The sequence below is a fragment of the Eptatretus burgeri genome, chromosome 17, assembly GCF_056783735.1.
Source record: "Eptatretus burgeri isolate ZD-2024b chromosome 17, Ebu_testis_v1, whole genome shotgun sequence".
Taxonomy (NCBI): Eukaryota; Metazoa; Chordata; class Myxini; order Myxiniformes; family Myxinidae; genus Eptatretus; species Eptatretus burgeri.
In genome coordinates this window covers 8,023,877-8,047,547 of record NC_140977.1, presented here as the reverse complement: position 1 = coordinate 8,047,547, position 23,671 = coordinate 8,023,877, and the positions used below count along the sequence as shown (strand labels likewise).

At 43.6% G+C, this 23,671-nt stretch overlaps 1 pseudogene across 1 annotated transcript in view; it reads left to right on the top strand.

Moving 5' to 3' along the window:
* LOC147009206 (uncharacterized) overlaps positions 1–23,671 on the top strand; it is a 107,146-nt pseudogene that overhangs the window by 32,123 nt on the left and 51,352 nt on the right. The window contains exons 4-6 of the transcript XR_015053026.1: positions 1,105–1,248; positions 6,973–7,665; positions 12,967–13,617. The product of XR_015053026.1 is annotated as an uncharacterized LOC147009206 (transcript). The remainder of the gene's footprint in view (positions 1–1,104; positions 1,249–6,972; positions 7,666–12,966; positions 13,618–23,671) is intronic.

The window sequence follows — 23,671 nt, the reverse complement described above, 5'->3', positions numbered from 1 at the left end:
TTCTGGGTCTCACTATCTGCCATGATCTTTCCTGGGAAAACCACATTTCCAATCTGGCCTCCAAAGCCAGTTGCCAACTGGGAATCCTCCGTCGTGCAAAGTCCTTCCTTGGCCCAACTGAGCTCCTGACCACATACAAAGCTTTCGTCAGCAGCCTGATGGAGTACTGCTCTCTCCTCTGGGCTGGTGCTCCTGCCTACCACCTTTCTCGGCTGCAAACTGTGGAAACCAAGGTATTTAGGATCATTGGTATCTCCTGCGATGAGGCTAAGTCTTTGGGCCTCTCACTCTCTCACTGCAGGCAGGTCGGTGGTCTTTCTTTCTTCGACCGTCTCTTCTCTGGTCTCGCCCCCCCTCCCCCTGCCCTGTCTGTGATTTGTCCCCACCATATTTCCTCAGAGCGCTCAAGGTCCGGCAATAACACCCTTCTGGTAGCTACCAAAATTACGAATCACTGCTCACCTTCCCTCTTTCATTCCTCTTTTTTCCCACCTTTAGAATAAACTCCCACACTGTTCAATCCCATTCTTCCCTCCAGGCTTTCAAAACAGCTGTTCACCACCACCTCTTATCTTCCCCCATCCAAATCCTCGATCTTTTCTACCCCCGATAATCCACCCCAAACCCACCTCCTTCAAACTCCCTGCTTTCCTTCCCGAAAGTCCCTGTAATGTCCATCTTGTAGACTCCATTTTCCCTGCCCCATCACTCTCTCTTCCACAGATCTCCTAATGTCTCTGTTCCCTACTGTTTTGTCCTTCCCTCTCCCACCCTTCTTGTTTCATGCCCCCCTTGCTGTGCGTTTTGTGTTAGCTCTCATACGAGCTTTGACAATGTATAAAAATAAGAAATAACCATCAAATTGTCATTTCATAATGAACTTCCTCTTTTTTCAGGCTCCCCTCAGATTCACGAGTGGTTTCATTTTATTTTATTTTCTATTAACTCCCTTCTTTGTTGATTTCTTTGGTTAAGTCGGAAAATTATTTTGGCTTTTGGAGACCCCACGTGTTTCTCTCCACGATGTGGAACGATTGTTTTGGTTTCGATTTGTTTGGTTATCCCTTCCTTTATTGCACTGAATTGTTGTCTCATGGTTTGCAGGTGAAGCCCAATTAGTGAAGTTAGAAACTTTCCAAAACGAGCTTCTTCACACTACCCAGGATGCTTTGAACAATAATCACGTAAAGCAGGAAGCGTGTGATTCTCCACCCACGAGGCCAAGCAAGGCTGCTCAGCTGCTGGAAGGTAAGCCGAGCTCTTTATGGATCACATCACATTGTGTTGACTTGTTTGGTTCATTCTTTCACAATGAAATAATTATCTTGCAAACCCTGCAGAATGACAGGTTCATGACCCTTGCCGAAGGAGAGGGTCTTGCGTTAGGGTCCGTTTGTTTGTTTATCTGTTTGTTACTTGGCGAAATAATGTTTTTTGCCATGTATGTTAGTCTGTAGCATTTGTCTGTCTGTTTGTCACACTAATTTTGGCCACAGTTTTCAAGAAATCGTTTTGAAATTTTTGGTGTGTTTCGGTGACCCGCCTAGGAGAGCAACGCTAAATTTTGGTGAAGATCCAAATCCGGATCTGAGAATTTTTCAAGTGATTCTTCACCTTTAAGAGATAGGGCCAAAAATGATATATAGCACAATATCTCAAAAGGTTGTGGATGGATGGATTCACACGAAACATGGTGGACAGGTTGAGAGTGCCACGAGGAGGAATTGATTAAATTTTGGTGATGATCTGAATCTAGATCTGGACACAATAATTATTTTATTTTTTAACTGATTCTTCACCATTGAGAGATTGAGCTGAAAGCTATGTATAGCATGTTATCTCTAAAAGTTGTGGATGACTTGTGACAAAACTAGGTGGATGAGTTGGTTAGGTGACAAGAACAAGCCGATTCAATTTTGGTTAAGGTCCGGAATCAGATCCGACCTATCATTGGCATACAAAATGTAAACTAGTCAGCCTGTCGGGTGTATGTTCTCTACGGAGTGCTATTCCGTTTCGCCAAGTTGTCACTCCACGAGTGATTTTTCATTTGTTTGTTTGTTTGTTTGTTTGTCTGCACAGAACTTTCGTGTTTTTCTTTGCAACCGCTTGTCAGATTGAGGCAAAATTTTCTCCATCGGTGTGACTACTCATTTCGAATGTTTTAATGATAATTATGACGTCATAGGGCACGTGGTGTGGCAGCCATGTTGGAAAAACGGAAAAACTTTGGTCTCTTTATCTCTGAAACCGCGACAAGGAAAAAATTGAAACTTGGCACATAGCAAGTACTCCTAATGGGGAATGTGTGATTTTTTTTAGGGTGATATCATATGTGCCTTCATTATGACCTCATAATTGCATATGTAGAATGCTACATTTGTCCAACTGAAGTATGAAATTTTTTGAGGGTCATCTCAGTATAAAATGGTCCATCGAAAAAAAAATTGATGATGTCATAAGTCACGTGATTCGGCAGCCATATTGTTTGAAAAAAACATACCTTCACAAATTTTCTTCTCTCAAGTAGCTGAACAGATTGAGGTGAAACTTTACTACATGCATGACCGCCTATCCATGAGAAACAAAAGGTTCACACATATGATGTCATCGGTCACATGGTTTGGCAGCCATGTTGGATTGAAGAAAAATATTAAATAATGTTTTCTCTGTAACCGTTTAACTGATCGACGTGAAACTTCACATTTATTATCTAGCATTGATGTGGAATATATGTTTTAATTTTCAACTTGATTGAACGCATGGTCTGGCAGGCAGAATTATTTACTTTTTTTGATATGGGTTCATTTTGTTTAATTTATTTTTCAATAAGACTCACTTGGCTGTGCCTGGATGGGTTTGAGGGTAGAGGAGTAGCAGCGGAAATGTGAATCCTATCCAGATTCCTCCTGATGACCTCATCTTTGCTTTTTGCTTGTTTGGGATCCTTCTGATGACTCCAATGCAGGACTGTACCTATTTGGTCTTGCATTTGATTTGAATTGAATTTATTTTAATCCTATTCTAAATTCAATTGATTAATGAATAATAATTTTTTTTAAACGTCATGGGTGTTTTTTGTTTTTTTTAATCTGATCTGACAATGGATATTAATAAAATTTGTCCGATAAAATCGGGGTTGCATCAAAGCGGGATGTCTTTGTACCCGGTCATCACTGCCAGCAGTTATAAGGTGGCAGTTCTAATTACGTCTCACTAATTTCCAAACACACCAGTACACAAACACCACACAAAAGAAGTCTTGGTGAGGGTCTGCAATCTCTGATTGCTCTTTTTCTTGTTTAAATTGTTTTCACTCGTATGGCTTGTTTATATGAATACCTGTCATATGACGTCATATGAATACCTGTCATATGTCATACGTTATATGCCAGGGATACCTGTCACATTTAAAATAAACGTTGCACATATAATACACATTCAAGATCGTTGCATCATGTCGGTCACAACCATTTCAAAATCCTGTGATGTTGCTCCGCAGTGTTACAATCACCTACACCAACTTAGGATGATTTCCTGGAGAAATGAGTTGTGTGACAATCTTGAAGACTTCTACTATCTCCTGGTTCTTTTAACGCAGTGCATTAAGCATGGACCCTTTCCTTTAACATCTGAGATCGTTTGTAGGGTCAGAAGTCAAAATGCACATCATTTTTTCAACTGTGTCCCTTATTCTCTGTGATCTTGTAGTTATGTTATTTTGAATTTTTGGCACCTGCTATCATAGTTATTTCTTCCACCAAAGTTGGACGGTGGTTATGTTTTCACCCCTGTGAAGAGGAACATGAACTTGTCTCATGATCACAGATGGTTATGAAGAAGATTCTACAACAGCCTTAGCGGCTCCGCCTCCGACTCTGCAACCTTCAAATTGGAGAGCTGAACACTGAACAGGCTCCTCCCACCTAGACCATTGGGAGGTGATGACGAATTAAATTTTGCTTAAGGTGCGGCTGCAGATCCAGCCCATCAATGGGATACATAACGTCAACCGTTTAACCTGGCAGAGGTATGCGATCTACCGAGTGCGGTTCTAGTTCATTTCCCACTGTTGTGCATCCCACCATTCAAATTCCTGATCAGATCGAGATCTAATATCGCTATCTCTCTTACTTGCACTGACACCATTCTATAAACGATTCCTGTTTTAACCTCACTATTTCTCCAAAAAACTATTCTTATCATTCCACAGACCATCTTATCAGGTTTATGACAATTATTCTGCCACAGATCCATTAACAGAAAGACAGTGGTTGTATCTCTCAGAATTGTTTGTTTGTTTTGTATACAAAGTCAGGGTTTGTGGAAGAGCAAGAACACTGAACGGATCAGGATGCAACAGAACAAGAATAAGAGTGCAATGAGTGGGGAACACCAACAGCAGGGTTGCAGGATAAAATAGAGGAAGAAATGGACAAAAAAGGGAAGTGGGGAGGAAAGAGGGAAGAAGGGGGCGGGATGCACAAGGTGGACCAGATAGATACAGAAGCAGATCCTCAGGAAGGATGGTGGTCCTCAATGCCAGACAGGAAATCCGAGCCGTATCCCTGGACATATCACGTGCTTTTGACACAGTCTGGCACCCTGCCCTACTCACCAAACTCTCTTCCCATGGTATTCAAGGCCATCTCCACTCATGGCTTGCAGACTTCCTCTCCTGTCGCAGTCAACGTGTGGCCCTAAATGGAGTTCTTTCATCCCCTCTTCCTGTGCAGGCTGGAGTTCCTCAAGGTAGCGTTCTGGGCCCTGTTCTTTTTCTGGTTTTCATCAATGATCTCTCGGACTCTCTGGAAAATCCTCTATTTCTCTTTGCCGACGACTCCACCCTCTGCCGTACCATCTGTCATCCCTCAGACCGGCAAGCAACAGCTTCTTCGCTCACTGCAGATCTGGATAAAATCACAAACTGGTCCAACACGTGGAACATGTCTTTCAATCCAGACAAATCTCACACTCTCACTATGTCTCTTCAAAAGGACCGTTTACAAACCCCCCCCATCCACTTTCTCAACAATCCTCTGGAAGAAGTCTTTTCTTTCAAGCTTCTAGGTCTCACTATCTGCCATGACCTTTCCTGGGAAAGTCACATTTCCAACCTCGCCTCAAAAGCCAGTCGCCGACTGGGAATCCTCCGTCGTGCTAAGTCCTTCCTCGGCCCTCTTGAGCTCCTGACCACTTACAAAGCTTTTGTCCGTAGCCTGATGGAGTACTGCTCTCCCCTCTGGGCTGGTGCTCCTGCCTCCCACCTTTCTCGGCTTCACGCTGTCGAAACCAGGGCTTTTAAGGGCAACCAGGCATCTCCCGCAATGAAGCTGAGTCTTTGGGCCTCTCACTCAATCACCGCAGGTTGGTCGGTGGTCTTTCTGTCTTCTACCGACTCCTCTCCAGCCTTGCCCCCCCTGCTCTCTCTGCGATTTGTCCCCACCACATTTCCACAGGGCGCTCAAGGTCCGCCAACAACCCCCTTCTGGTAAAACTACCAAAATCACGAATCACTGCTCATCTTCACTCTTTCATTCCTCTTTTTTCCCGCCTTTGGAATAAACTTCCTCACTCTATTCTTTCCCATTCTTCCCTCCAGGCTTTCAAAACAGCTGTTCACCACCACCTCTTATCTTCCCCCATCCAAATCCTCGATCTTTTCTACCCCCGATAATCCACCCAAGCCCACTTCCTTCATTTCTCCTGCTTTCCTTCCTGAAAGTCCCTGAAATGTCCATCTTCTCTTCGCCATGTTCCCCATCCCATCCCCATCCCTCTCCCTTCCACAGTTCACCTAATGTGTCTGTTCCCCACTGTTTTGTCCCTTCCACTCCCGCCCCTCTTGTCTCATGCCTCCTTGCTGTGAGTTGCGTGTTCGCTCTCATACGAGCCTCGACCAAGGTATACAAAAAAAAAAAAAAGGAAAAACTACAAATTTCAAAGAAGGTGGGCTTTGGGGTGGAGGGGTTAATGGAGGTAGAAAATATCATGTCTTGGATAGTAGATGATCTGAGATGGTGGTGAACAGCTGTCTTGAAGACCTGGATCGGATAATGATGTTGAAAAGAATGTGGCAGTTGATTCCACATGTGGGAAAAAGATGATCAAATGAGTGGGGGTGAGCAGTGATCCTAGATTTAGGTAGCTTGCACCCTGCAGACATCGGAGAGGGGAGTGGGGAACAAAGTATCGAAAGCACAGAGGGTACAAGACCAGAAAGTATGTTATTAAAGACAGAGAAACCACGTACCTGTCTGCAATGGGAAAGAGATAGACCCATTGACTCTGCTTCAATGCGGAAGATTCCAATAATCTTCAAAGCCTAGGTTTCCATGGCGTCAAGCTGAGCAAGGTGCGAGTCAGAGGAGCCAGCCCAGAGGGGAGAGCAGTGCTCCATCAAGCTATGGATGAAGGCCTTGTAAGTGCATAGGAGAAAGGCTGATAATGAGGTGTGAGACCCAGGAGTTTGAGTGACTGAACTTCCTCAAAGGGATTGTTAGGAAAGTAGATGGGAGGGTTTGCCATACGGTCCTTTCAGTGAGAATGTGACTTTTGTCAGGATTGAAAGGCATATTCCAAGTGTTTGACCAGCTTGTGATTTTGTCAAGTTCTGAAGAGAGGGAAGAGGATTTTGCCTGTCTATCGGAAGGATGAGGGATTGATGGAGTGGTTGAACAATGGATGGATTCAATGGAATGCTGATTTAAGGATGTTAACCGCCATGGTAATCAAGGAGAGGCGTCTGATTGTTATACACTGCCCAGAAAGATGTAGCAACCTTCACCAAGGTAGTTTGTGTGTGCTCAATAACTGATTCATTTGGCCAGTTCCAAAATTCTTCCATTTTGAATCCTAACTGGACTTTTTCCATTGAAGAGAGGACAGAAATATGGAGAATGTTTAAATTAATTGTGATATATGGACAAGTTGGTGTGAATTGTTTATTCCTTTTGTGACTTGTCTTTACAGAGAAACAAATGAAATGGGACTCTTGTTCCAACTGTTCCCAGTTGCTCAACACGCGAGTTTTCAATCATAACGTGGCAGAGACTGTCACTCAAGAAACTGACACATTCAGCAGCATGTCTTGGAAATGTTTCACCGAAACCCTCGAGAATATCCGAGGAAGTCGGAGACCACACAAGTGTTCTGTATGTGACAAATCATTCAAAACGTTATCCTCTTTAAAACGACATAATATAATCCACATGGGCGAGAAGCCGTTCATGTGCTCTTTGTGCAGGAAGGGGTTTGCTCGCTCAAAAGATTTGCATGTTCATCAAAGAGTACACACGGGTGAGAAACCACACAAGTGTTCTTTGTGTCCGAAAGCCTTTATTCACTCATCAAATTTAAGGAATCATCAAAGAACACACACGGGCGAGAAACCACACAAGTGTTCTTTGTGTCCGAAAGCTTTTATTCACTCATATGATTTAAGGACACATCAAAGAACACACACAGGAGAGAAGCCTTACAAGTGTTGCTTGTGTCCTCAAGCTTTTGTTCAATCATCGAGTTTAAAGAGACATCAAAGAGTACACACAGGAGAGAAGCCTTACAAGTGTTGTTTGTGTCCAAAAGCCTTTATTCAATCATCACATTTAAAGAGACATCAAATAACACACACAAGAGAAAAAATTAAACGAGAAAATGACAAATAGAAACATCAGCAGATATACTCTGACAAATGGGAGAATGACCAACGAGCAGGAAGAAAAAGAAAGTACCAGTCAACTCTTTTTGGGATGTAAAAAGCTCATGTCAGAACAGCTGTACACAGGAAGACATGACAGCGTCTGCACAGTAATCCACTGGTACATCTGTAAACATTTCAACATGCCGGTCCCAGAACAATCATGGAAGCACAAACCAGATCCGATCCTCCAAAAATGAACAAATAATGTGACAAGATGACCCCGACGCTATAAAAATGAAGTTTCACAGTTTGGTTCATGAATCACGATCCTTTACCGAAAAAGGAGGTGGAGATTTTGAGTTCTGGGAGAACTTCCTGTCACCTTATGAAACCCACAATTGGAGATAGTCAATGAAAGAGCAAACTTGCCACAATTGTAAATCAACAAACTAGATACCAAAACAATGAAACTCCTCACCATCCGTAAAATGCTCAACAAAACTAGTGCATCCTGAGATCTACCTGCCGAGATGAGAAAGAGGTGGCGGCGTGATGGAACTCGATCAAGTACACAAATCGACGAGTGTATGGCTGGTGGTTGAGTTCGTGAAAAGTTCATCAGACTACCAAATCCAATTTGTACACAAACATGAAGACACCAAGATAGAAAAGATATCTGTAACTCGTATTACAAAAACTTTGCAAGAACAGGTGCAAATATAAGATGCCACATATGAACTTGAAACAGCAACAAACACAGCCCAAATGATTGCAAACACGACAAATAAAAAGCAGAAAACAAAATTTCATCAAATATTTTGTGCCAATTGGGAGAATGAGAAAAGAGCGGGAAGATTCAAAGAAAGATCGACACTGATTGTGAGTAGACTTTAAGGTCATTGGAGTTGTTAGGAAGGATTGTTAGGATAACCAATCAAAATAAATGCCCAAGATCATAGACACTATATCAATGGCTTCAAGAAGATGACAGGATTGATTCCATCTCACACATGTCGGTTCTGCAAGGTAGAAACAGAAAGCACCATCACCTTCTCTCAGGACGAAGACAAACTTGTCAGAACAGGTGGACTTACAAAGACATCAAGGTATGCGGAGTAATCCACGAGCATATCTGGAAAAAAAAACTTCAATATTCCTGTCTCATAAATATCGTGGAAACATGAACAAAAAGTGATCGTTGAAAACAAATAATAAAAAAGAACCTCACTGAGATTTTGAAATCTTTATGGAGCAATATTACTATAAACGAACTGCATTTGGGGGTGGTCTGGGGTTCAGTGACGATTGTGAAATAAACCTTTGGAACAAAGATGTAGGACCAGGAAAACTTCACAACTTGGTGCTGGAACTGTGATACAATACTGAAATGGAGGTGGATACCTTGAGTCCTAGAAGGACTTCGTTCAACCTTATGAAACCTGCAAATGGAGGATACAACCAACGAGAGAAGAGGGATTTGGGCATTTAACTTGTATAACTCCACAGAGTTCCATCAATGACCCCTGAGAAACAGCCTGGACATCAGTGCTCCTTGGGGAAGGTATGTCTAAATCAGTTAGCAAAGGATGCTCATCAGTGACTGGCAACCATAACAAAAAAAAAACGATGAAAGGACACAGACCCTTTCAAGACCGAGCTGTTTGGGTGTATTCACCCTGAGCAGCTTGATGTGTGCCGAGAAGAATAAAGACTGCAGCTTCTCCAGGAAAGAAGAAGATATCAACCTCACTGTCAGATATTGCACCATACCAAGGAAATAGCTAAAGAGGTGCTGCCTGTCTGCAAAACTAAGACAAACTAAGCTCCACATGAAGAGGTGAGCTATTCCATACAAAACAAGACGATCCTCGATTACGAAGTATATTCCATGCAAGGTGTATTGCGGGAGCACAAGGAAATCACACATAGGTGGAGGTCGTTCAGCCCATCATGCCTACACGACATCAACACAAGATCCAAAGAAGAAAATGCCAAAAAATTTGTTTAAGTATTTTTGTGGTTTTAAAATTTTATTTCTCGATTTATTTTAAGTTTTGTATTTTTTTTTGTAAATACCGGCATATATTTTTTTCTTCTCCGCAGAGGAGGGGGCATGGGCTTGGTTAAAAACACACATCAACCACACAACACCCCTTGACGAGACCTCCACCAACAGCACTCCGTACACAATCACCTATCAATGCTCAAATGACCTAAAAGTCCTGTCAACATCCCTTTAACCCCTCCACCTCCATAACTTCCAGGTACCAATCTAATTCTAATTTAAACTTATCTATTTTTTTCTGCTGCCACTACCTTTCCAGGGAGGCCATTCCATGTATTAACTACTCTCTGAGTAAAAGTCCCTGCCTTACTACCTCTTAACTCTCGTCTTCTTTACTCTCAGGCTATGGTCCCTGGTCCTATCACTGTCTACTCTGTTGAATAATCTTCACTTATTATATCTCCCTTTCATTATCTTAAACATTTCTATCATATCTCCTCGTAACGCCTCCTTACTAGTGTATAAAGTCCTGCCTCCTTCAGCCACTCCTCATAGCTGAGTCGAGCGAGGCTCGAAATCAATCTAGTAACCCTGCACTGAACCCTCTCTGTGGCATCTATGTCCTTCCTGAACTGTGGTGACCAAAACTGCACAATATTCTAGATGTGGCCCTCACTAAATTCCTGTACAATGTTAACACCACCTCTTTTGATTTATAATTGATCCCTCTCCAAATACAACCTAAAACCTTATTTGCTTTACCTATAGCTGCCTGACACTGTGCTGCCTGCTTCCCTCCCGTATCTATCACCACCCCAGATCCTTCTCCTGTGTGACATGCTCCAAAATTACCTCTTGCATCCTGTAATCTCTAATTTCATTGTTCTTTCCCATCAATAACTCCTGTTTAGGTTAAATTCCATCTGCCTATCTTTTGCCCAATCTATACAAGTATCAATACTCTCTTGTATCTGATCACCACCCCCCTCTACTATCCACCTCATCTCCAAGCTGTGTGTCATCTCTAAATTTAGAAAGCTTACTCTTCACCCCATTATGCAAATCGTTGATGTAAATATTGAAAAGTAATGGTCCGAGTGCTGATCCCTAAGGTACCCCACTACTTACATCCTCCCAGCAAGACATCCTCCCACTCACAGCCACTCTTTACTTCCTACCACTAAGCCAGTTTGCAATCCAATTATCTACCTGACCCACCATTCCACAAGCCCTCACTTTGGCTAACAACCTCCGATGTGGTACCTTATCAAATGCCTTCTTAAAGTCTAGATATACAATGACCACTGTCTTTCCCTCATCCACCCAATCAGACACTGCTTCATAGAACTCCAAAAGATTTGTTAAACAGGAACTGCCTTCGGTAAACCCATGCTGACTACGTTTAATTAGTTTATATTTATTTGAATGGTTCCTCATCCAGTCTTTAATTAATGTCTACAACATCTTCTCCACAACTGGTCAAACTAACAGGTCTATAGTTTCCCAATTCTTCTCTGGATCCTTTATTAAATAATGGTGTTACATTTGCTACCCTCCATTCCTCCGATACCTGTACTGACTCCAGGGAGCTATTGAAAATATCCGTTAACATCTCACTTACCTGCTCAGCCACCTCCCTCAATACTCTCAGGTGTATATTATCTGGACTCGGAGTCTCATCTTCTCTTAGATTACCTAGTTCTTCCTTTACTTCCTCTACTCCAACCTGGATCTTCTGTAAAAGCCCTTCCTCACCTCCTCGATAGATACTCTCAGCTATTGGCAATTCTCCTGACTGTTCTTGTGTAAAAGTTGAAGCAAAATACCTGTTTAATAAGCCTGCCATCTCACTTTTATCACTAACCACTCTCCCGGTGCTATTCCTCAATGGGCCCACACTGGTCCGAACCTGTTCTTTTCCCCTGATATAATTAAAGAAAGCCTTGCTATTATGTTTAATATTATTAACCATGACCTTCTCAAACTCTGTTGGCTTGCCGAGTTATTTTCTTAACTTGCCTCTGTTTACTCCGATAGTGATATAAATCGAACTCCAGTCCTGGTATTTTAAACCCAATAAATACCTTCTGATTCTCCTTCATCGCGTTCCTTATCTCACTGCTCAACCACCCTGGTCTCTTTCTGTTTCTAGTTTTACACCTCATTGGAATGTACAGACTCTAACCTCTACACATTTGGTCCTTAAAGGTTTCCCATTTCTCTGATGCTGATTGTCCTGTTGTTGGAGTCTCCCAATCCACATCACCCAACTCTCTCCTCATACCCCCAAAGTTTGCCTTCCTGAAATCTAATAGCCTTACCCTACTATCCTGAACTTTAACCCTCAACAGAATCTTTGCACACACAATGTTATGGTCACTTGTTCCTAACAGCTCCCTGACTTCCAAACCTAAAAACAAACGGTGTAGGATATGAAACAGGACGAACTAGAACGGGCACTCGTAGAGCACATACCTTCGCCGCAGCCACTAGTTACCTTTGTATTAAGTTGTCCACAACGCATCTCAATACAAATATGCATTTCGTGACCCCCATGACCTTTGACCCACAACCGCTACCTAGGGTGACAATAGTACTATACCTTGTGTCATTTCAGAAGATGGGGAATTGAACACTGAACAATTTGGACTTAATTTGATGTAAATCCGAAACATATTAACCGTTTTCATCATAAAATACGATGTTGACCTTTTTGTGACCTTGACCTTTGATCCGATCGCTCCCAAAATCTAATGGATTTGTCCTTTCATGATGCCAAACAAATCCAAAACAATTAAAGCCTCTCTGCGTTTTGTTTTTTGCGTTAAGTTTCCGATATAGCTGAGTCACTATAAATGTGAATTCCGATATAGCTGAGTCGCTATAAAAGTCGCAACGCTTTCCGATATAAATGTGAATTTGTGTGACCCCCTTGACCTTTGACCCCCAACCGCTGCCTTGGGTGACAAAAGTACTATACCATGTGTCATATTAGAGGATGGGGAATTTAATTTTGAACATTTTGGAGTTAATTTGCTGTAAATCAAAACAAAATTGACACTTTAATCGCAAAAAAACGATTTTGACCTTTTTGTGACCTTGACCTTGACCTTTGATCCGATCGCTCCCAAAAGCTTCGCCTGGCGTCCTTGAGTAACTGCACATCATCTCTGAAAATTTCATGCAAATCGGTCCAGCAGTTTTTGCGCAATGTTGTCCGCACACATATTTACCAATAAATAAATACACAGGGGTCAATACAATACCTTCGTCAAACGAAGTTTGCGAAGGTAACTAGTCCGAATGTCCAAATTTGAAGGTCACACTGTACGAGGGCAGCAACCGCGAGGTCTCGAGAACAATCATCGTCATTCAGGACGAGTGCAGGTTCGGTTTGGGGGCGTGATCTACGGACAACCTCGAGGTTCGATTTGGGGGTGTGGTCTACGGAGAACCTCGAGGTTCGGTTTGGGGGCGTGGTCTACGGAGAATCTCGAGGTTTGGGGGCGTGGTCTACGGAGAACGTCGAGGTTCGGTTTGGGGGCGTGGTCTATGGAGAACCTCGAAGTTCGGTTTGGGGGCGTGGTCTACGGAGAACGTCGAGGTTCGGTTTGGGGGCGTGGTCTACGGAGAACGTCGAGGTTCGGTTTGGGGGCGTGGTCTACGGAGAACCTTGAGGTTCGGTTTGGGGGCGTGGTCTACGGAGAACCTCCAAGCTTGGATAAAAGTCCATTGCAGTTAAAGAAGAATCCGAGGCGGAAAAAGAGCACGTGCTCCACCCTTGTCGGAATACTCTCCACTCAGTGCTGTGTCTCCGGAATGAATCGTCCCGAAGTTGAGAACACCGTGCTGTGTGCGATAAACCGCGATCTCTCCGGTGAGGAACACGAGGTAAACCCTCCGGGATCCACGAGTATCTCCAATGGAAGGAACGGGATTGGTCCACTCGAGGACGAGGAGTTCGGACCCGGTACGTGCTTTTCTTGTTCCCGTGCGGGTCCGTGCTGTGCACTATGTAAGTAAATAATTTATGTGGAGAATCGCACGATGTCCGGGTCGGGTCCCCCTCGTACATGACCGTGTCGATGTCCTGAGCCGGTGAAACGATACCGTTCGTTGTGATCGGAGCTCGAGCGGTGATTTTGATTCCTGAGAGCAGATTCGTTAGTGGACGAGTCTGAGGAGAAGTTTCATGGCTTCCCTCTTCCCGCGTTTTCTACCAAACTGGTCCCTCCTTCATTGTTAACCACGTGCGGATCGTTTACTAATCAATCTCCCGTCAGGTAATTCACATTCCGTGTTCCTGTTCAGTGTGTCTGCCCGTTCTCTCATCGTGTATATGTTAATGATCATGGTTCCATAGGTACTTGGAAGTTATATGGAGATAGAGGGTTGTAGGGATGTTGGCAGCACTTTTAGGTAGTTTAAGCATTGATGGGTGATTGTGTATGGAGTGCTGTTTGTGGGGTCTCGTCAAGGGGGGGGGGGGTTGTGTGGTTGATTTGTGTTTTTAACCAAGCCCATGCCCCCTCCCCTGAGGAATTTTATTTATTTATTTAAAATATATAAAAACTACAAAAAAGGGCTGAATGGCCTCCACCTGTGTTTGATTTCCTTGAGAACAGAACATTGTGGGACCACAATACCTGGTACACAATGGGGGAACGTGGGGACTGTCAAGGTGGGATAAGTGGGGGGTGACTTAAAAAATGTTTTTTTTTTCGGGTAAAAGGGGGTTCTCCATGTCGAGATTCATCCGTTCGTGTAAAGCCATCAGTTTGGCTGCAATATCATCAAACGTGGCTCATGGGGGAGGGGGATTATGAGGTAGAGTACCTATATATAGAGAGTAGCGACAACTCAGCTATAGGCGCCATTTTGTTTCACTCTGGATAACGCGCGGTGCGTGCGCTACCGCCGTAGCAGCATGCATGAATGAAGCAATACATCAGGAGGGTGGGATACATCACTGGACATATATATTTATTCTCATGTTTTACTCGGCCAAAGATCTTGATTATAGAATCAATGGGGTTGAAAGTGATAAAATGTTAAAATGCATGTACTCATTACACGGGAAACTCAGAGTAAGTTTGCCAGAGAACGAGACATTTGGGAGAAACTCGGCCTGTGTAGGCTTATGACATGAAGTCGAGCCAAATAAAAATCTCGAGTCCATAGGCCTAAGTTGGGGCCTCAATTTGATCCATACCTGCCCCTACCCATCCCTCCCCACCTCACCCATCTTTACTTTTTTCATCTCACCACATTATCATCTCACCCATAACAAACAAAAACAACAAACACCGATACCTACATGTAATTTATCATCATAGTTACCACCCAACACGCTCTCAAACACACCAAAAAGTGACTATGCCAAAATGATTGTATCAGATTTCAAAAATATCTTAACAATTGAAATGACCCTTTTTATGGGCAAAGAATAGTTAATTGCACAGGCCTGCTATGCAATTATTGGATGAATCTATGAAGCACGTTCATGTCAAAATGCTTATGTTAAGTATTCAACTGGTACAATCTTGTGAAGAAACAGTCCATGAAAAATCGCAGTAGGTTTGACTTGCTATTTTATTTCTGTCAACAGTGTTCCATCAATTTGCAAGATGATGAACGATAAAGAAATGCTACAAATTATAAGTACAGGTAACTCTGCTTAACTTGAATCTCTTGGGACCACAGAAATCTGTTTGACGTAGAACAAATCTGCCTCACAGAAGGTAAATAACACGTCTTGCATAATACGGTTTCAAAATTTGTTTAAACTTGTGCGATTATTCGACTTAATAAGGCTGACTTGCATGCATGCATGCAGAGTTACCTGTATTGTTCATACACTGCAGGCATTTTCAAATTCAAGTGTATAAATACGTAATATCATGATTAGTTATATATTAGTGTTTACAGCAAAATTAATTTTGGTGAAATATTAACAACTTGACAGCAAGTTTTCAAGACAATACTACATGATTGATGATTCTGAACAAAAATGGAAATACACCAAATGAAAGTATGAAGGTCAGAGATTGTAGGCTAGATTTTTTTTTATGAAACCCCATCTAATGTGTTGCCATGGTAACCAAATAAACAGACAATTCATTACAAATTGTGTATTTTCATAAGAATGTGCAATTAAGTGATAAATATGTAAATTAATTGGGTTGCTAAATAATGATTGCCCATATTGTTAGCTTTCTAGATGCCAACATCCCAGACTACCATTGATCCTTACTGGGGTTATGATAATAAAAAAGATCAACGGCATGCATAAAGAGGGCCCCCAAATTTAAAGCATTTCATTTTTGGGGCAGGCATGGGGGCAGTGGTTCTATAGGTAATTTTTGTTCCAATTTAATCATACAGGCTATAAATCAATAATAATATCAATTGCTGCTATGATTGATATAATTCTTATTACAATAATCTTTACCATGGTAACACATTCAACGCATATACAGTAAGACTTGTATACCATACATGTCAATGTCCATATGTGTACATTATTTTGCCCTTTTTTTTTTAGTCTAAAACTTGACTGGTTTTTGGTCAACATAAGAAATAGACAAATACCAAAATTGTTCATCAAATTACTATACTTATCAAAACAACGAATTTTCTCTTCTTTCCATAGATAACAACTTCTAAAAGCTTAGATGTCCTTGAAAGTTTATATGGGTCACATGATGACATGCTTCCAATACCGGGAGCCGTGCCTAAAGGCACTGTCGACGGCTAAAAGCTTAAATGCAGAAATTGAAAACGAAACCTATACATCCTGTACCCCTTCTCAGATTTGTTGCTGCACCCAAAGGCGCAACAACCCGTCATTTTGACTAATAAAGTTTCACTCAGTTTCAAACTCGGTCTCTCCAAGCTCACTCGGTGAAGATCTGGATTCGATGCGTAGCTTGGCGCTAGAGTGTGAAACAAAATGGCGCCCAGGTGTCACGTGACCATCAAATTCTGGTCCCCCTATGTCGCTACTCTCTATATATAGGTACTCTATTATGAGGGAGAAATCATTCATTGGCTTTTATAGATTTTACAATTTGGGGGAAATGGGATGGACACCAAACTTGTTGGTTGATGATGATGGTTAATTGAGGGTTAATGATTAAAAAAAAAAAAAAAACACAAAAAGTTATGAGCTTTTGATATATATTTTTTTTGGTTGAGATTTGAAGTGGGTGGAATTAGAATAAGGGCAAAGGTCATCAATTTCACTTGTATCAGAATGGTGAGTAGGACGGAGAAAGGAAGTCAGGTGATAATGAGTGAGTGGAGAAAGTGGTGAGGACGGAGCAGTGTGACCATTCCTCATCTATCTATAATTCCAGGTGTGTGTGTGTGTGTGTGTGTGTGTGTGTGTGTGTGTGTGTGTGTGTGTGTGTGTGTGTGTGTGTGTGTGTGTGTGTGTGTGTGTGTGTGTGTGTGTGTGTGTGTGTGTGTGTGTGTGTGTGTGTGTGTGTGTGTGTGTGTGTGTGTGTGTGTGACCGCTGTTTCTCGACAACCTCTGGTCCGATCTAATTGAAACTTGCCAGGTATATTGCTGGGGACCTGAGGATGTGCCTTTTCAAGGTTTGATATTAATCGGACAAGTGCTTCCCAAGTTATGGCCATTTGTTTACCAAACCAATGGGAAGACACGTTGCGTGGGCATGGCCGATGGGGAAGGGAAGCACAGCCACGTTCCCCATTACGGGTTACAACGTACGGGCTTCCGGAGAGTGATGACTTCGTGTATTCTAATAATTTCTCGATTTCTTATGCGCATTTATAGATAAACAGAATGGCCCAAGTTATGATCGTTTTCATATTAGACGGTGTATAAATTTTGGGAACATCAGTGCTGGTATGCTCCGAACCAGGAAGTAAATTTTTTCTCTCTCTTCTCTTCACTTTTTGTTTTTCCTTGCCACGACATTGCGAAAAGGTAAAATACGTTGGCGCTAATTGAATAATTGGGTATTAAAATAAATTGCGAATAATATCGAACTTTCGGGTCACGCACGTACGGCACGTGAGAGCGAAGAAACGGCCTGTGTGGTTTATTTATTTATTATCATTATTATTATTTTTTTTTTATTTTTTTATTTTTACAGGCACGTACTCGTCTATCTATAATTCCTTCCAGCGAGGTGTGTGCGTGCGTGCGTGCGACCGCTGTTTCTCGACAACCACTGGTCCGATCTAATTGAAACTTGCCAGGTATATTGCTGGGGACCTGAGTATGTGCCTTTTCAAGGTTTGATATTAATCGGACAAGTGGTTCCCAAGTTATGGCCATTTATTTACAAAACCAATGACAGGACACGTTGCTGCGTAGGCGTGGCCGTTGGGGAAGAGATCTTCAGCCGCGTTCCCCATTACGGGTTACAACGTATGGACTTCCGGATATTGATGACTTACTGTATTTTAATAATTTCTCGATTTCTTATGCGCAATTATAGATAAACACAATGCCCCAATCCAGTCGTCGTTTACGAGAGCGAAGGAACGGCCTGTGTGTTTGTTTGAAAGTTTTTTTTATTTTTATTTTTATTTTTATTTTTTTTTTTGCACGTACGGCCACGCACGTACTGGCACACACTAGTTTTCATAAATGTCAAGGTGAGCCAATTAAAAAAGCCAATAATTCACAAGGTTTCGGAAAAGCGATGATAATAGAAAACCCATACGCCAAGAAAACCTATAGAAAACCAAGACGCCAAGGGGAACAACGAATAGCCAAGATCTTGTGAAAACACGGACAAATGTGTCCAAGAGCAGCGTCCTAAAGGTTTTGTCGGCTTAAAAAAAATAATAATAAAAATTAAAAAAAACAACTTCCGATATTTTGTCACGTGCCTTGATTAGGTTTTGTCGGCTAAAAAAATAAAAAAAATTTAAAACAACAACTTCCAATATTTCGTCACGTGCCTTGATTAAGCCAATTGCGAAACCCGTCATAATGTATTTATGTATTTACGAAATAAATAATGGATTTACAAAATTACAATCTGATAAATGGAATAATCTTTAAATAGTAACGTGAACTTTTCGAAACTTTAAAGCAAATGTCCGAATATATTTAAAAGTTCATGATAGACGCTCTCAAAAGGCACCGTCTATGTGAGGATATGTACATGTGCTCAGTATTTAAGGAGATCCGGATCTTGTATATACAAGAGCCGAGTCCTCGAGATTAAGGTTTTGTCTTCACAAGAAGAAGAAGAACAATGCCGAGCTCTCTATGAGCAGCGTTCACTACGTGAGACGCTGCTAAAAAGCCAAGGAGTGGTCACACTGGGATGGAGGAATCGTTTCTGGGTATGAATGAATATATGTGGAAAGATCTTGATTTATTTCAATTCAAAAAAATTAAGGTTTTTATCTGATACACATGGAAATATATACACACATACTAGCGTGGATCGGTTCGCTTCGCACACGTCGCTACAGCAGGACGTACACACCAGGTAATTTGAAACACCTCATCACGTACACGCAACATTATTAACCAGATGGGATTTATAGAATACATACCACACACAGTCTTCAGATGGACTTGGTGTGAACCAACTCTTTTGTTTGTTTGTTTTTAATAAAAAAAATTTTGTTGTTGCTTTGATCCAATATGCCTGCCACATGACGTGATCTTTATCAAACTATGTTTCCCATGGGTAGTTGATCAGTTAGTTAAATTTTGCATTGATCGGTTAAGCGGTTTCTCCTATGAAGATTTTAAAAGATTTCTTTGTTCCAATATGGCTATCAGACCACGTGACACATGATGGTCATTTCTATGAAAATCCTGTTCAAATTTCAAGTCGATTGGATGAAAATTGAGGATCTCAGAAAGTTGGCCGATGTTGACCTCAAAAGAGTGACCGCCATATCACATGGTCATGTGACGTGCGGTAAAGTTTTGATGAGCGCTCTGAAACATAATGCAGCCGCATACAACGTACGTACATGTGCCATCGATCGCTTGACTCCGCTTTTCGCTTCGTGAGCACAAGGTTAAAAAACACACCACTCACCACAACGTATACACCAGGTAATTCAAAACAACTCATCACCACATTATTAAAAACGTCTCACCACAACGTGCTCACCACCACGTACATGCCACTTAATTCAAAACACCTTACTACCATGTAACCACCACGTTGTTAAAACTACCCCATCTCCACATAATTCAAAACACCTCACCACCATGTATGTACATACCATGTAACCACCACGTTGTTAAAACTACCCCATCTCCACATAATACAAAACACCTCACCACCATGTATGTACACACCATGTAACCACTACGTTGTTAAAACTACCTCATATCCACATAATTCAAAACACCTCACCACCATGTATGTACACGCCATGTAACCACCACGTTGTTAAAACTACCCCGGGTCAGGTCAGGTGTGGGAGCATGTGCCAGAACAGCGCGTCGCTGCGTCCACTTTCCGCCGGTACTCCAGGGGCCTCTGTCTGGCCATCCCCCAGGCAGATGCCAGGCCCATCCCCATCTCCTTGAGATGATTGTCAACCTGCTGCAACCATGAGGCACGTGGTCGGCCCACTGGCCTCCTCCACTCATGAGACTCCCTCGCTGAGAGAATCTGGTGAGCAGGATCAGCATCAGGAAAACGAGCCACATGTCCATACAGCCGCAACTGACGCTCACGGACTATGCAGGTAACAAATCTCATCCGAGTCTCTCTCAGCAACCTCTCGTTGGACACAAAATCCGACCAGCGATAGCCAAGGATTCTCCGAAGACACCTGCTACCAAAGGAATTAAGTCTCCGTCTCAGATCCTTGGTCAGAGTCCAAGTCTCGCACCCATAGAGCAAGACTGGAAGTACCAAGGACCTGAAGACTCGGACTTTCGTCCTCCCGCACAGGTACCGGCAGCGCCACACCCCATGATCCAGTGAATCCATGACTCCCCAGGCCCGACCCAGACGTCTATTGACCTCTGACTCGCAGCCAGCAGAGACATGAATATCACTGCCAAGGTAAGTGAATCTCTCCACGACCTCAACATCCTCACCACAAACAGACACAGACAGGACAGCAGCATCCAAGATGTCACCGAAAGCCTGGATCTTAGTTTTGACCCAAGAAACCCGTAATCCCAGGGGCTCCGACTCCTCATTCAGCACTTCGAGGGCCCCCAAAAGGATGTCTAAAGTCTCCGCAAAGATGACTGCATCGTCTGCAAAATCAAGGTCCGGGATCTTGACATTCCCAAACGATGCACCGCAACTTGATCTCTCCGACATCCTCCCTAAAATCCAGTCCATACAAGTGCTGAAAAGTGTGGGGGCAAGTACACATCCCTGACGAACTCCAGTAACAACTGGAAATTAGTCAGAGGTGGTACCACCACACTTCACAGCACTCTCAGAACCAGAGTAGAGTTCAGACATCAGATCGATCCGTTTTGGTGGCACCCCACGAAGACCAAGAATCCTCCGGAGGACATCCCGATTCACTGAATCGAACGCTTTACAGAGATCAACATAGGCTGCAAGCAGCCCCTGCCGAAACTCTCGTCTGCGTTCGGTGAGGACACGAAGGGCAAGGATACGGTCAATCGTTGACCTCTTTGGTGTAAAGCCTGACTGCTCTGGACGCTGGTGCTCAAGCAGATGGTGGCGAACCCTATCAAGAATTATCCAAGCAAAGACCTTGCCCGGCACTGAGAGCAGCGTCACCCCTCGGTAGTTGTTGCAGTCTTGGCGATCACCCTTCCCTTTCCAGAGAGGGACAACAAGGCCCCTCTTCCAGTCAGTTGGGATGATGCCTGTGTTCCAGGCAGAGCACAAAACTGCATGCAACGACACGAGTGCAGCATTTCCACCAGCCTTGAGAAGTTCGGCATGGATGCCACAAATCCCTGGAGCTTTGCCCCGTTTCAACTGGTTCACCGCAGCCCGTGTTTCCACAAGCGAAGGTGGACCACAGTTGATTCGTGGGTCAGCAACAGGGATTGTAACACCCTTGACATCCAACTTGACAGCTGGGGGATCAGCCTGGTACAACCGCTCAAAGTAACCGGCCCAGCGGGCCTTCACTTCAGACACCCCTGTGAAGAGCCTACCACTCTCTGCTCGAACTGCAGTGCTCCGAGGGATGGGCTTGGATGAACGTAATGCGCGAATTCCCCTGTAAGCGGGACGAGAATCACCTGTCCACAGGTGATGCTCTACCCCCTCACAGATTCCTCGCACATAGGCCTCCTTGTCCACCCTCAGTGCACGTACAGTTTTACGCCTCAGCTCTCTGAACAGCTCAGCTCTGCCATTCAGCCTGGCCCTGCGACTCTGGTCAATGGTATCCAGTGTCCCTTGAGAGACAAAATTCTTCTTTGCCCTGCGGTGAGTTCCAAGACATCCACCGGCAACATCAAGGACTGTGGTCTTGAAGGCGCTCCACAACTCTTCAGGACCCCCCAAAGCACCCAGACCCCCCAAGTGTCCACTCAGCCTGTTCGCAAACTCCTCAGCTACTCTCTCATCCCTGAGCTTGCCAACATCCAGCCTCGGCTGGGATGGTACCATTCTCCAGGATTTAAGGTGCAGCTTTAGAGTTGCTACAACAAGCCTGTGGTCAGTATTGAGGAACTGAGCACTCCGGTAGACCCTGCAGTTCTGGATCATCCTCCAACGACCGTCAATGAGGACATGGTCAATCTCCTTTGGCACACCGCCAGCGTTGGAATACCAAGTCCAGCGATGAGCTTGTGGGCGCTGAAACCATGAACCAGCCACCCTAAGTCCATGACTTCTTGCAAAGTCAAGGAACTTAGTGCTATTCTGGTTCATAGTTCCTGACCCATGGGGACCAACACACACCTCATAACCATCCCTATCAGTTCCAGTCGATGCATTGAAATCCCCCAAGACTAGAAGTGTATCTCGTCTGGGGCACTGATCAACCACAGACTCGAGTGTAGCGTGTAATGCATCCTTCACGGTGAGATCACTCGCCTCAGTCGGAGCATAAACAGAGACCAGGGAAATGACACCTAAGGAGTGACGAATCCTTAATCTCATAATACGCTCGTTGACCGGTGTTACCTCAATTATCATTGGGGTCAGCTTATTGGACACAGCTACAGCAACTCCTTGGGTATGGTAACCATCAAAGCGACCAGACCAATAGTAGGTGTAACCACCCACCATTATCTCGCCGCAATTCGGTCTCCGAACCTCAGAGAGAGCTGCAATCCCGATGTCCAAACGCTTGAGCTCAGATGATAACAGAGACAGGTGATCATCCTCTCTTAGGGATAGGACATTCCAGGCACCCACGCGAAGGGACCGCCTCAGGTTAACCCAAGGAGACCGCCGTCTGGTGGACGACACCTCAGCACCACTCCGACACACTCTCCCGCAATCTGACCCAGGGATGTTACCCCGTGGTTTCCCTCCTATCAAAGATTGGGGGTCCCGAAGGCTTTGCCCCAATCCTGTCATCCGGTGAGCTTCCCTGCGAAGGGAAGCTGCACAGGAGGTACTCCCACTAAAGTGGGTTTTCAGATTTTTTTTGCGTTTTTGCGTTTTGCGGAATGAAGGGTTTTACGGTGGCCGGAGTGCAAATCCTGCCACCAACCTCCTAATAAGAAGTAACCCAACTGCAGGAGGACGTCTGCAGACACAGTTGGGCACTAGATATGGATGGCCGTTGGCTCACAAGGAGCTCTTCTGCCCTTTGACAGGTTTTGTTTTTAATCCTGCTGGGTGTCCATATCCAAACACCCCCCTCACCAGAAAACCTGGTGGGGGAGACGGTTTAGTCGCCGACAACCCGACCATGGAACAGGTTAGTACAGGTTTACATGGTACCTGTAGCAGGTCACAGATCGAACCTGACCTGACAAAGGTCCTGACCTGACCTGACAAAACTACCCCATCTCCACATAATTCAAAACACCTCACCACCATGTATGTACACACCATGTAACCACTACGATATTAAAACTACCCCATCTCCACATAATTCAAAAC